The 13,526-nt window shown below is 43.7% G+C and overlaps 1 long non-coding RNA gene across 1 annotated transcript in view; it reads left to right on the top strand.

Moving 5' to 3' along the window:
* The first annotated feature begins 5,618 nt into the window (after window positions 1-5,618).
* The window catches only part of LOC141130097 (uncharacterized), a 49,413-nt gene continuing 41,505 nt past the window's right edge, over window positions 5,619-13,526 (top strand). The window contains exons 1-2 of the long non-coding RNA XR_012241990.1: window positions 5,619-5,853; window positions 11,671-11,761. This is a non-coding gene — a long non-coding RNA (uncharacterized lncRNA). The remainder of the gene's footprint in view (window positions 5,854-11,670; window positions 11,762-13,526) is intronic.

The raw sequence follows: 13,526 nt of genomic DNA, 5'->3' as shown, positions 1-13,526 counted from the left end.
GGAGTACCATCCTTTAGATTTTCTCCTTTAACCTCACGGTCCTAGTCCCGGAGCATAATTCCCTCAGATGATAGGGGGAACGAAGATAAAAAAGGAAGGACCCAAATAGTGTAGTATTGTATAGATAAAATTGGCTTTATTTATAAAACATAAGTACTCACAATAAACAGTATCACAGTAGCTAATCTCCGACGAGCAGCAAGCTCGTGTGCCTCAATCAGCATAGATGCCTGTCCCGTCCCTACGCGTGACGTCACACCACACGTGACTTCATCAGGGGATGACACTGTGTATTATCCCTGAGACATGCTTCCCCCTCATTCCCCAGAGCTGCATCATGTAAGTAACCTAAATTGTGAGTACTCTGATATTATTAGGGAGCGCAAAGACACGGGTTCTTCATGGTCAGATGATCCAAGGTCTTTGGGTGCAAAGCAAACACAAGCTGGCCACCTAACCTCAGGAAAAAAACTGATTGACCATGTTAATGTAGTGAATATTCTTATGAATGATCTTCAGTGGTTTACATAGGTAAGTAGAATATTAGCACGACTAAAGAGAATATTTATAAAAATTGCAAAATAAATCAGTTTCAAAATGAATTGATTTGTTGGACCCCTTGTAGAATTTGCAATTTACAGGCCAGCAGATGGTCAAAACTATCTGTCGAAAGTGGAAAATTGCTGAATTTTTTAAACCTTTTGTCAGTCCATCTCTATTCTTGTGCCGTGTCCTGTATTGCTATATTTATAATAACTAATGTGCCACTTGGCATGATAGGCCATAATAGATGTGACATTTTTACTGGTTTACTCTGGTCAGCTATCCATAGCAGCGGACAGAGAAATGACTGTCACAGTAGAAATGGCTGTACTTCCACTCCTAACAGCTGAAGTTCAGATGCTAATACCATACTCAAACCACATTGAAATCAATGGGAGCTACGTCTTTAAAATTAAAATGCCCATTTTCTGGGTTAATAGACAAGAGTGTGTATAAAAATAGCATGACTGCTGAGGGCAGTGAGGCGCAATGAGCCTAGGTACAAATCAAATGTAACATAAATGGATAGAACCCTCACCCTTGCTCCCTCACGCCATTTAAAGCGGAGGTCCGCCCTAAAATACAAAATTACATTAAAATTCTACAAAAAATATATTAAAAAAATTTGAAAAAAAAAAAAAAATTTACTTACCAGAAACCCCTGTTGCTAGGCAGTCTTCCTAATCTGGCTCTTCCTATTCCGCGGCGCTGTTCTGTCACTTCCTCCTCTTCGGCGAGCTGCCCCGTTGTATTTTGGGACATGTGTGTGTCCCAGAAAACAACAGGGCCATTCACAAAGCTCTGAGTGACTCGCGCATGCGCAGTAGGAAACGGGCAGTGAAGCCGCGAGGCTCCACTGCCTGTTTCCCTTAGTTATGATGCCGGCGCCGGCTCCCAATCCGATGGACGAATCGGCCTCGGGGGCGACATCGTGGGCTTGCTGGACAGGTAACTGCCCTTATTAAAAGTCAGCAGCTACAGTGTTTGTAGTTGCTGACTTAAAATAAGAAAAAAAAAGTCTGGAACATCGCTTTAATAAACACATTTGCAACTATTAGATTGGAAAGGGCAAGGCCACAGCTTTATTTAAATTCCAACACATAACATGTGAACACTTTAAACCAGTCCCAGTCACAGTTGTACTGTAAGCACACAATTCCAAAAGGGGGAGGCCTGTCCTTACCATAAGTGCTGGACAGACAACCTACTTCCAATTTCCATCAAGGGCATAGCCCATTAGAGCAACTTTTATGCTGGCAAGGTCAAGAAACCGCAGCAAGCTGTGACATACCGTAGGAAAAAAGGGGCGGGAGGGTGGGCAGCTCTTCCAGTCACGTTGCTCGAAAAACCCCAGAATTCCCTGGGGCAATACTTTCTGAGCTCAGGCCCAGCCCATCCCCCATAGCTCCACCAATCCTTGGTGACCACACAACTACGTTGTCTGGCACCTGGCCATGCCCCCATCAGTCAAGGCTCTCTTTCTCTATAGGAGCATGGGGGTGGGCACTGCACTGGGGAACAAGTACCAATGAATAAAACAAAATAAAAAATTTTAGTTTGACCAGAAGCAGTGGAAAATTACATTTCATTGCCAACTTCTTTTAAAAATCTATATATATACATACAGTTGTGCTCATAAGTTTACATACCCTGTCAGAATTTATGATTTCTAGGCCATTTTTCAGAGAATATGAATGATAACACAAAAATATTTCTTTCACTCATGGTTAGTGTTTGGCTGAAGCCATATATTATCAGTCAACTGTATTTATTCTTTTTAAATCATAATGGCAACAGAAACTACCCAAATGAACCTGATCAAAAGTTTACATACCCTGGTGATTTTGGCCTCATAACATGCACACAAGTTGACATAAAGGGGTTTGAATGGCTATTAAAGGTAACAATACTCATCTGCGATCTGTTTGCTTGTAATTAGTGTGTGTGTATAAAAGGTCAATGAGTTTCTGGACTCCTGACAGACCCTTGCATCTTTCATCCAGTGCTGAACTGACGTTTCTGGATTCTGAGTCATGGAGAAAGCAAAAGAATTGTCAAAGGATCTGCTGGAAAAGGTAGTTGAACTGTAAAAACAGGAAAGGGATATAAAAAGATATCCAAGGAATTGAGAATGCCAATCAGCAGTGTTCAAACTCTAATCAAGAAGTGGAAAATGAGGGGTTTTGTTGAAACCAAACAACGGTCAGGTAGACCAACTAAACTTTCATCCACAACTGCCAGGAAAATTGTCCCGGATGCAAAGAAAAACCCACAAATAACTTCAGATGAAATACAGGACTCTCTGAAAACATGTGGTGTGGCTGTTTCAAGATGCACAATAAGGAGGCACTTAAAGAAAGATGGGCTGCATGGTTGAGACGCCAGAAGAAACCCATTACTATGCAAATGCCACAAAGTATCCCACTTACAATACGCCAAACAGCACAGAGACAAGCCTCAAACCTTCTGGCACAAAGTCATTTGGAGTGATGAGAACAAAATTTAGCTTTTTGGCCACAACCATAAACGCTACATTTGGAGAGGAGTCAACAGGGCCTATGATGAAAGGTACAGAGGTGGATCACTGATGTTTTGGGGATGTGTAATTTTGTTTCATCGCAAATGTGCCTTTTGCTGTACCACATCCTATAGAAAGAATAAAAAAAGAATTGCATAGAGTCCCCTCCAAATATCAGACCCGTTGCCTCTGGTATGGATTTTAAGGCAGATCTCCACCAAAAAAAAAAAAAAGAATACCTGCAGTCCCCTCAACAATTCATACCAGACCCTTAATTTGAGCATGCAGCATGCAGGAAAGGGGTGGCAAGCGTATACCCCACCTTTCTGAACCATATCAAGCCCACATAAATTTTTTTTTACATAAATGTAGCAATAACTCTCAGTGGAGCTGCTGGTTTAAGCGGGCTTGTTACCTTCACTCTCGATACCTCTGTTTCACCGGCACTGGGTCTAGGGTTCCGTTGAGTTTACCTCCGGACGACACAAGCACCATACACTTGAGTAGGTTTTCCAATGCTTTAATAAATGAACAAGGGAAGTAGCAGGAAAGAGGTAGAAGGAAAGCTGCAGGGAAGCTCAAATAGCTTTCCTTAGTATTCTTCAGAACATTTCTCTGGGATTGATCACTTGTGATTGAAAACGCTCCCCTTGTGGGATTCAATCTTTGCCCGCCTCAGCCGCCTGGATAGACCTCTCTCACTTGTCTAGCAGCCAGCACGTAGCACAAACTAAAGTCTCTGCCACAGACTTGTTTGAAGCAAAACCCGTACGATCCTCTGCCACAGGACGTATTGGTTTGTGGTGAACGTCAGATACAGTACTTGAACCTTTAAGCCAACCCGGCAGTACTATACTGTAAGATTACTTCGGAATGCGTCCTCCAACCGAGTCATCAGGCCCCTCTCCAGACCAGCACTCTGCATGATCCTTCCATGACGGGTCCTCCACTGGGATCTTCTCGGTTGTCCAGCTTCTTCACTCAGGATAGACAGCTCAGGACCATTCCTCTGCTGCTGTGGTAGGCCCCAGACAGGCTTCTGGGCCCACCCACACGCCGCAGTGATGTGGACCTCCGGAACGGAGGACCACGAGGTGGTATTCCTAGTGGATACCTGTCGGCCAGAAGGGCCAGCAGGCTGAAAACGAACCCTAAAACATGGCGTCTGTCCCATAAATACCCTCTCTTAGAATGCAACTCGGAGGACCACCTCCACCGAGTTATCCCCGGGACAGAGGAGCACTCATCTGCTTCAACACGTTGCTTTTCCAGCACCAGCCGATGGTGACAACGACACCCACCAGCACAGTGTGGAACTACACGCAACGTCAGCCAAGCTGGAACAGAGGCAAATCTAACTCCCTATAATAAGTGACCCACTAAATTTACCTATCAGCGGTAGATAAAAATCTACCAGCGCTACATAAAAATTAAGAAAATCTTTAAAATAGAACATAAAATTGGTGTAACCTGAGGCCTACCCTAACCACACTCCAGAAGAAGAGGAAGTGGTGCTGATATCCTTCCTATCAACTATTTATGTATACATTAATTATTTTGTTCTTGCATCCCCAGCACCTAACACACATATTGCATTCGCCTGGTGGCAGCCTCTTTCCCTCTTTCAACATAACAGGCCACAATAAGAAGTATCCATAGTCCACCCCCTTAAGGGTAGCAGGTTTGGGGACAACATCGCTGCAGAGCTAAAACTTGCCATATACAGCTGAAATTTTGCTGAATCTGCAGATATTGTTGTGATGGGCGCCCCTGTTGGCACCACCTCAACGAAAGTCGATTTTTCAATCAACATGTGTCGAAGGAGCCAGGAGGAAAATTGTCCAACCAAACAGTGACCGCATCCAATCAGATGTAGTCACTGTTTGGGTATTCTGACAGTCACAGGTGCTGACTGGAAGATTCCTCCAGCCACATTGGTTAGCTTGAATGGAGGAATCTATTAGATGTATGGCTAGCCTTACTGACAGATCTTGCACCCTTTATCCTGTTCTAAAATAAGCATTAGCTGCTGGACTCTGGAGGATGGTATAAGGGCAGTTTTACATGGGAGGGCCATACGGGAGGACCTTCTCATAGAGTGATGATTATTCATATAGCCTGGGGAGTAGTTGGGGGTGAAGAGGTGAAATAGAAAGACACAGAACTCTACCAGTGAAGAGTGGTGTCACTCCTGGCTGTGCAGTATGGTGAAGATGTATGATCGCAAGATTGGCTGGACAGAATTAAAAGGAACTTGGCAGGTGAAACAGAAAAGATATATCTATTTCAGCAGTAGATTCAGCTTTTTTGGCTGCAATTCCAATTAAAAAAGCTCATCTGCATAAACTAACTTGTAATTTATGCTGACAGGCCCTTTAAATAAGGCTTTCTTTAGCAACGCCAATCCCTTAAGTTTTGTTACTGACAAGAGGTCAAAAAAGCCTGGAGAAGGATTCACAAGGGCTGGAACGCAGCCATCCCCCTTAATCCTGGCACTAGCAGTTCCTCCTGGAGAGCGGCGGTTCATAAGGACAAAAAGAACAGTTTTTTTGAGTCCAGCGATTTGCTGATGAACGCACAACAAACTGACAGGACGAGAGCAAGACGGCATCCCAGAGCCCCGCTCGCATCGGATGTGCGGCACAATTGGGGATGGTCACTTTCTGCAGGTGTTCGTCCAGTGGCCGGGAATTTGCATGCATTTGCATACTGACAGGCGTTTGGCAGACAGAAGATTTGAGAAGGTCTGGAACAAAACCAAACTGTCACTGGCTTTCTCCTTGCCAGTCAAGGTTGGTTTCAGTTGTCTTTAACGGAGGAATAATTAAGAGGAAAGAAACGAAGGGAAGAAATTGTTTTATTTTAGTGGCTCTGAACCTAGGCTATAACACTGCTTTGGTGCAATGGTAAAGTGTACCTCGTGCTCATAGTAGAAGAACCATTAAAGCATATAAAACAAAAATGTAATAATATTGCAGATAAGATATCTTCATTCTATTGTTTAATGCTTTTTTCTTTTATTTTTACCTGTTGATCCTGCTGTTATTTTTCAACTTCAACACAGAGGACAAGGGGGCACTCTTTACGTCTAGAGGAAAAGATATTTCATCTCCAAATACGGAAAGGTTTCTTCGCAGTAAGAGCTGTGAAAATGTGGAATAGACTCCCTCCAGAGGTGGTTCTGGCCAGCTCAGTAGATTGCTTTAAGAAAGGCCTGGATTAATTCCTAAATGCAAATAATATTACGGGGTACTGACATTTATAGGTAAAGTTGATCCAAGGAAAATCCGATTGCCTCTCTGGGATCAGGAAGGAATTTCTTCCCCTGCTGTAGCAAATTGGATCCTGCTTTTCTGGGCGTTTTTTTTCCTTCCTCTGGGATCAACTGTGGGTATAGGATTGGGTATATGGGATTGTATGATATTTTTTATTTTATTTTATTTTTTTTAAGGTTGAACTAGATGGACTTGTGTCTTTTTTCAACTTAACTATGTAACTATGTAACTTCCTTTAACCACTTGACTTACAAAAGTTTTTCCCCCCTTCATGACCAAGGCATTTTTTGCTATTCAGCACTGCACTATTTTAACTGGCAATTGCTCGGTCATGCAATAGTGAATCCATAGAATCACATAGACACATGTTTGCTTAGATGCGTGTTGCGTAAAATTTGTTGCATAAACACGCTTCATAAACGCATGCTTGCTTATTCCGTAAATGCATGTATCCATGGCCACGTATTGCGAAAGTGCATGTTTACATGGACACGCGCTTCGTGTTTTGCCTGAATGCATATTTGCTTAAGCACATACCTACATGCTTCCATAAACACATATTGCTTAAGCGCATGCTGGCATGTTTTCATTTGTACTGCATACGTATATGCTTAGTTTGAACTGCATACATATGTGCTTAGTTGCATTAAACTGTATACATATGTGCTTATTTGCCTAGAACTACATACATATCTGTTTTTTTTTGCCTAGTACTACATACAAATGTGCTTATTGCTTTGAGCTGCATACATAGATGCATGAATGGCAAGAATACTTGTATACCTGCATGTTTGCATACCTGGGTACCTGCATACTTACAGGGTTGTATAGCGGTAGACCAACATTGTCTAGGCCTGCATCCTTGTGGAACTGCGTATTAGTTTGTCTAATACAGTCACTTTATTGTGTATCTGTTAGACTAGCTAAATGACTAATGCCCCGTACACACGATCGGACATTCCGACAATAAAATCCTAGGATTTTTTTCGACGGATGTTGGCTCAAACTTGTCTTGCATACACACAGTCACACAAATCTTGTCGGAAATTCCGAACATCAAGAAAGCGGTGACATACAACACGTACGACGAGCTGAGAAAAATGAAATTCAATAGCCAGTGCGGCTCTTCTGCTTGATACCGAGCATGCGTGGAACTTTGTGCGTCAGAATTGTGTACACACGATCGGAATTTACGACAACGATTTTGATGTCGGAAAATTTGAGATACAGATCTGAAATTTTGTGTGACGGAAATTCCGATGGAAAATGTCCGATGGAGCCTACACACGGTCGGAATTTCCGACAACAAGCTCCCATCGAACATTTTCCTTCTGAAAATACGACCGTGTGTACGGGGCATTAGAAGGGTGCCACCGCCCTCAGGTTCAGGGGCCTGGCAATGTTCACGTCTCCTGTTGGACCAATGGCATCTGGGTGCTCTGAGCCACTGTGGCACCTGATCTCGGATCAAGGCTGGTTAGTGCTTGGACAGGCTCGCTCAGTATGGCCTATTTTTATATAGACAGGAAGTGGAAGGGGAGACTGCCGAGGTTTCCCACCTAAGTGAAGGAGGCATCTGAGGTTGCTGTGTTTGAGAGTATCTCAAACCATAAGATTTTAGAGAAGTATCTGAGGTGGTTGCTCCTTCCTTAGCCAGGTCAGTCTTTGCCTTGCGTTGGGTCTTAGAGCAAAAGTTATGGGCTCATTATTGTAAAACAATTAAATGGTAAGAGCTTCAAAACTGAATAGGGGCATGAGGTCTATTTTAGATCTCAATGTGCTGGGAATCCTTCTGCTTCAGATAGGCTCGGGTCGGTTCAGTGATGACCTCTCTGCAAGAGGTAGATTGAGGGGCCCATAATCATCAGGAAACACACAACTTCATGTGCTGGGTTGTTTCCAGCCTCATCAAAGATTTCTGTAATTGCAGTGGAAATTCGTCTGTTTTCTTTTTTGTGACCATCCTTTGGGCTGGCCACAGCTTCTGAGGTTCACAAAGCTCCTAGCTCCGGTGCTGGACTTGCTAAAGACGCAGGGGGTGTCAATCTCAGTTTACCTCAATAACCTTTGCTGGTTGATGGTTCGGAATCTAGAAAGGTTGAATTCTTCCTTTCAGGTATTGGAAGATAATAGCCACTGATGCCAGTTTCTCCGTTTTGGTTTGAGGGTGGCTACAGTTCAGTGGAGTTGATCTCCACATCAGAGTATACTGCCCATAAATATCTTGGAGCTTTTGGCCAGTATGCCTTGTTCTGGATTATGGTACAAACCAGTTGTAGGTTCTATCCGGAAAAGCCTCTGCAGTGGCATATATATCAACCACCATGGCGGCACCAGGAGTCATGCGGCTCAGGAAGGTGAACCACATTCTGTCTGGGACAGCACAAGTGCTGTCTCTATCGTCAGTGTATATTCCAGGTACAGAATAGTGGCAGGGGGAACTCTGCAGGTGAATCTACTAGATTCCGAGTTCTACAACTAGTTTGGGACAGCTTGTGTCCAGGACGAGGGTCCCGGCACTGCCAATAGGGGTAGATGTACTGGTAACACCTTAGAGTCCAGTTCTCCCTTATTTGATGCTTTCCCTCTGTTTTGGCTTCTGCCACATCTTTTGCGAAGAATACGGAAGGGGGTAAAACTGATAATAATGTTAGCTGAATTAGCCCTGGAGGGCTTGGTACACTGACATAGCGAGTCTTGCAGGGGTCGCTCCTTGAACACTCCCAGTCCCGTGGGACCTAATGGTCTTGAGTACTGTATCTCAGCACTGTTGAGCCCCTGGAAGCTAGCTCAGGGAACTTCAATTACAGGACTTGGAAATATTTTTTTTGCCTGAGGTAAAGCCAGGAAATGGCACCCACAGGAATATGTGAGTGGGAGATTTTCTCTTTCTTTTCCAATCGGTAGGGGAAAGGAGATTGGCCTTAAGTACCGTTAACGGTCAGGATTCGTCCCTATATATTTTTTCCAGGGACTGTTTCTCACTCCTTGATTCATACTTCATACAGTATGTAACGCAGATAGTCTCGCCTGTCAGGCCATTCTTGTGTTCTTGGGACTTGAATTTGATCTTGACTGTCCTTACAGAGGCCACTTTTTGAACCAATTGAGAGATTCTGTTAGTCCTTTATCTCGGAAGGTGGCTTCTTTGGTTGCTATCACTTCACTAAGTGGAGTGTTAGAGTTGGCGGCTCTTCCATGCAAGGAGCCGTTTTTGGTCTTGCATCATTTTAAGGTGATGTTGTGTCCTCATCCTTTTTTTGCCTAGTATGGTGTCTGGTTTTCACTTGAATCAAGACAATGTCTTGCCTTCTTTCCTGATCCTCAGTTGGCAGGAGTTGGATGGCTGCATACTCTGGAGGTAGTTCTGTTGGTCAGAATTACTTTGTCGGTACAGGTCAGGAATCCTGGTTTGTGCTGCTAGTAGAGCCCAGGATGGGCCGGAGGCATTCAAGTTAACTATTTTCATTGGACTTTCCAGTTAATTATTTGAGCCTATGGCTTGAAAGGGCAAGGTCCCCCACCCCCTTTTATTTTTTTGGTAAAAGAGCTCGTTACCAGGTGTGTGGGGGCATCTTGGGCCATCCGCCATCAGGTGTCAGTGGCTCAGGATTTAAGGCCATTACATGGTCTTTTGTTCATACAATCACGGAATTTTACCAGATAGATATGAAAGCCACGGAGGATACTGCTTTGGCCACAGTATGTTTTGGGTGGCAGCAGGAGTCCTTCTCAGGTGGCAGTTTCTGTGATTGTGTCTCCCTCCCCTCAAGGGCATTGCTTTAGGACGCAGGTGTCAAACACAAGGCCCGCGGGCCGAATCCGGCCCTCCAGGCCATTTCATGTGGCCCTCGCACCTCTCCTGCAGCTGCAGGAGAGCTCCAGCCCTCCTCTGGTCCTCCTCCAGACCCCTACTTTCTGCTTTCAAGCAATGCATCCAGCTTCTTCCCAGCAGCAGCATAAGGAAAGGGGGTGCACTGTGATGTTAGGGGGAGTAGGGGACTCAACTTCTGATGGTGGGGTGGCTCTTGACACCTAATGTAAGGGAAGGGGATGTGCTGGACATCTAATCTTATAGATACAACCAGCCCTTTTGAGGGCAATCATAATACTGATGCGGCCCTCGATGAAATTGAGTTTGACACCCCTGCTTTAGGACATCCCATGTAGTCATTATTATGGTTGCTCTGTGTCCCATGATGTACTCCAAGAAAAGGATTTTACAGGTAAGTATGACGGAAAAATCCTATGTATTTTACTTCCACTGACCATCAAGCCTGAGGCATTGTTTCTCCCACTGATGTAGGGACATCTTCTACACCTACCGATCGGAGTCCGGCCCCTCTTAAGTCTGAAGGACAGTAAACTGGCCCTTTGTTTAGAAAGTTTGGAGACCGCTGTCCTGGACAAAACAAAAACAAATTTATGTATAAAGGGGGATATACTAAAGTTGATTTACTAAAGGCAAATAGACTGTACACTTTGCAGTGCAATAGCTCCAGAGCTTAGTAAATGAGGAAAAGCTCTGCTGACTTCTATCATCCAATCATGTGCAAGCAAAAATGCAATTTTTTAAAAAAAATTCCATGCATGTGATTGGGTATTCTTTGCAAGTGAAGCTTAACCTTATTTACTAAGCTCTGGAGCAACTGCATTTGCAAAGTGTCTACTGTATTTGCCTTTTTGTAAAACAACCCCACAGTATGCATTACAAGCCTTTATCTCCAGTTTTCTATGCCTACTTTTGTACCTGAGTGGATTGAGTGCTGCCCTTGTGTACTGTTGACTGGTATTCTCAAGTTCTCTCCAGCTCTTACCATTAAGGATGCCTAGCCTTACATGTTTCCAACACTAAAGAGGCCCTACAGGTCCCATTCTTATAATTTCCACTGGTGTGAAGCAGAACAGGAGAATGGAAAGCCTTCAACAGTGAAATTCAGTTCCATTAAGACCTATTAAACACATAAGGCCACTCACATGTACCGCATGCATTGCCGCCTCCCACCCAACATCTGTCAATTAAGAAATGCAGGCTAGCTATAAACGCCCACCCGCTCCATCATTGGCTACATACAGTATCATTACTTCCTAATAGTGATAATGCTGGACAAAGCGCGTCGGCACAACTGCTTGAAGTCTCAACTAGGGGGCATATGTGTCAAGGTGACAACACAGGGTCAGAACTGAGACACATGGACCTTTACTGCAGGGTCATCTTTTAATAAAAACTTCTGATTTAAAAAGATTGAAAGCTATTTTTAAATGAACTTCAGTATGGTAAAGTTTAAATAAATGTTTATCGATTGGGCTTAGATATCCCCACCGTTCTTCCAGATTTAGTGAGCTGAATGAGAATCAACCTGAAAAACTGAGGACATCCTGTGGTGGAAGAGAAGTACTGCGGAGGACCAGCTCCAGATTAAAGGTGACCATTACAGCTGCTTTTACTAATTTGGCTAAACTGATTAAACATTCACTTTGCAAACTGAACATTCTACTCCTCCACTAAATCAACCCCAAAAAATCTATTGTCTTTACCTGCTATGACCAAACTTCTTGATTGCATTAAGAGAAAGACTGTGGAGTTTATTTACCAAAACTGGAGAGTGCAAAATCAAGTGCACTTCTGCATAGAAACCAATCAGCTTCCAGGTTTTATCGCCAAAGCTTAATTGAACAAGCTAAGGTTAAAAGCTGATTGGCTACTATGCACAGCTGCACCAGATTCTCAGTGCACCAGTTTTAGTAAATCTCCCCTTATGTTCATACTTTGTGTGTTTCGGCATCCCGTTTAAAATCACGTGCTTTCTCAAAATGCACAGAAACGGGCTGCCGTTTAACTACCTGCCAACCACCTACCGCAGATGTACTGTGGCAGGTCAGCTCTATTGTGCGAAAAGACGTAGCTGTACGTCGTTTCGTGCAATAGCCACTGGGGGGGGCACGTGCACACTGCCGGAGGCGCGATCGCGCACTGATTGGACACAGGGGATGTCAATCAGCAGGTCCATCAGACACCCACGATCGTTCCCCAGAGAGGCAGAATGGTGATCCGCCTCTGTAAACAAGGCAGATTGCCGTTCTGACAGTGGGGAAGATGGAGATCTTGTGTTCCTGCTAAACAGGAACGTAGATCTCTGTGTTCTCCCAGTCAGGGCCACCCCCACACAGTTAGAAAGCATCCCCTAGGGACATGCTTAACCCTTTGATCGCACCTGGTTTTAACCCCTTCCCTGACAGTGTCATTAGTACAGTAACAGTGCATTCTTTTAGCACTGATCACTGTAATAATGTCACTGGTCCCCAAAAAGTGTCAGTTAGGTGTCCGAATTGTTCGCCGCAGTGTCGCAGTCCCGCTAAAAATTGCCGCCATTACTAGTAAAATAAATAAATAAATAAAAATGCCTTAAAAATATCCCATAGTTTGTAGACGCTATAACTTTTGGGCAAACCAATCTATACATGCTTATTGGGATTTTTTTTAGCAAAAATATGTAGCAGAATACATATTGGCCTAAATTGATGAAGAAATTCGATTTTTTTACATTTTTTTATTTGATGTGTTTTATAGCAGAAAGTAAAAAATATTGCTTTTTTTCCCCCAAAATTGTCACTCTTTTTTGTTTATAAAAATAAAATAAAAACCTCAGAGGTGATCAAATACCACCAAAAGAAAGCTCTATTTGTGGGGAAAAAAGGACATCAATTTTATTTGGGTACAGCGTCGTATGACCGTGCAGTTGTCAGTTAAAGTAACGCAGTGCAGTATCGCAAAAAATGGCCTAGTTATTAAGGGGGTAAAACCTTCCGAAGCTGAAGTGGTTAACAGACATGTGTCTGTTTATTCTTATTGGCACTCGTACGGATCTGCTAACAAGAAAGTTTTCATGTGCAGCACCATGCGGTTCAATGTGGCACGATTTTGCGAAAGGGTCAGGGAATACTTTTGCATGTTTCTCGCGTGTAGGGCCACCTATTGAAATGAATGGGCTGCCTTGCACATGATGCACGGAAATGCAGGAAAAATGCGCAGAAACAAGCGCGCTCCGTGTCTCACCTGTTTGGTGTGAATGAAGCCTAATGCACAATGACCGTGCAATGCTGCCAACCAGGAACTAATACTCCCACTGACACCAATGATATGATGCTATTGCTCCCGCTGATATCAATGACAGGGCACTTTTCCTCCC

Source organism: Aquarana catesbeiana, linkage group LG02 (genome assembly GCF_042186555.1).
Source record: "Aquarana catesbeiana isolate 2022-GZ linkage group LG02, ASM4218655v1, whole genome shotgun sequence".
In the NCBI taxonomy this organism is placed as follows: Eukaryota; Metazoa; Chordata; class Amphibia; order Anura; family Ranidae; genus Aquarana; species Aquarana catesbeiana.
This window is presented reverse-complemented; position numbering and strand designations above follow the sequence as displayed.